Here is a 1,906-nt window from a genome sequence, read left to right as displayed (position 1 = left end):
TCACGTGATACAGACACAAGTCCGAATTCAGCCTTTTAATCGGATTTTTCAGTGTTGATAAAAGATACAATCAAGGGCTTTGAAGTCCAGTGTAATCACTTCCCAGCCGTTCCTACCCCTGCGAATTACTGGGTTCCTCATACAGGGCAAATTCTCATCTGTTCAGTAAACATTAGGAAGCAGTGATTCTCAGCTGGGGGTGACCTTACCCCCCAGAGGGCGTGGGCCATGACTAGAGAGCTTGTGGCTGTCACCCCCTGGGGGAGGTGCTCGTGACAACTGCTGGGTGGAGACCTGCGTTGAGCGCCCAGGGGGCGGGCCCCTCGAACAGGGAAATGTGCAGCCCCAAATCTCAACAGCGCTGCGGTGGAGAAACCCTGCTCTATAGATTGGGTATAGGTTCTTTCAGCTTTCTAGGACATAGATCTGTTCTTCAACTTTGAATTTTGTTTAATAAACATTTCAGAAAATTACCTGTCATAAATATATTAAAACACTAGATGAAGGGCACACATTTGTTTATAAAGATTGCTCCATAGAGGCCACTTAGAATAAGGGGTAGCACAGATAAATCCATCACTGAGGAGTGAATGTTCTAAGTAGAAAGAGCGCGTGTAGCCTCGATATACATGGAATTAGCCATCTGTCTTTGATGACGTCATATGTTTGACGAGCTCAGTTTTTTAAAGAGTAAATACTATCAGTTAATATACTTTTTCTCACGTGAGAGAAATGCATCTAATTTCCATAAAACGTATCAGAGAGTCAGCCACTAAAACTACGTTTTAAAGTAAGAAACAGATCTTTTTAGCCCTTTATTAGGGCACTCAAATGTTAAAAATTCAAAAAGTAGTAATTATATTTTTGTTCATTTGACTATTATTGAAGATTACTGAAATTCGTAAAAGAAACTCAGGTTTCTCTCATTGCCTAATTAATAGAATTTTCTTCCAATAACACTAACAAAATTTAAATTATTGAATATTATAGCAGGATGAAATGATCGTAAGAGCTGCTTCAGATTTTTTTAAGGAAGGTGTAAGCTACAGAACCTTTATCTGAACTGAAAATATATTTGCTCAATGTCTCTTACCCAGACAAAAGAAACATAATTAAATTTTATAAAATTAAGCTTATTTAATAATTTAATAATATCGTGTATCTATGTATATACTCCTGCATTTTAAACTATACAACAGTACAGAAACTTGCTGGCACGAATACTTGGTGGATTTCTTCATGACAAATTAAGGTAAAAGATAACCTTGTAGCCAATAATGTGAAGTTTTCATTTTTGAAGTTTTAAGAATTTGAAATTCAGAGGCTGGGAATGGCACTAGAGTAGACCATAGTTTCGGAGAAGGTCTCTGTGTTAGCTCAAGCTCAAGGGCGTTTGAAAGGAAGGTGTTCCTGTTCTCGCCATTCAAAATTTGGAACTCTTGGAACCAGGTGATTTCAGGACAGCCTGTGCTGAAGTCCATCCCAGGCCACGTTAGGAGCCGCAGAAAAACAGCCGGAAGCGCCGTGAACTTCCGTTCTGAGATTTCCCACGGAGCCGCGCGTCCAAAGCTGCAGAACGCTGTCTGCCTTATCGACTTTTAAACAATTTTAACGCACGGGAAGCAGTTTTCAGTATCCTCTTTCAGGGATCCATGCCTACAGACTGTGTTCCCTAAGGCTAGGCATCGATTTGGTAACAGACAGAGTCTGTCTGCGTTCTGCATGGCTTCTGCTCTGAGAGTGGGAAACCTCACAAAAGCCAACACGTTCTCTCTCCTCTTCACCCCACCAGGCGCAGTCAAGGCGCCCGCAGGCTTTCAGGAAACGTAACAAAACGACCAGTTCCAAGTCCCACCGTGAAAACCCAAGGAAAGTGTACTGAAAATTTCCTCGTTTTACTTGTGTA

Source organism: Lagenorhynchus albirostris, chromosome X (genome assembly GCF_949774975.1).
Source record: "Lagenorhynchus albirostris chromosome X, mLagAlb1.1, whole genome shotgun sequence".
Lineage (NCBI taxonomy): Eukaryota > Metazoa > Chordata > Mammalia > Artiodactyla > Delphinidae > Lagenorhynchus > Lagenorhynchus albirostris.
Note: the sequence above shows the minus strand (reverse complement) of the source record.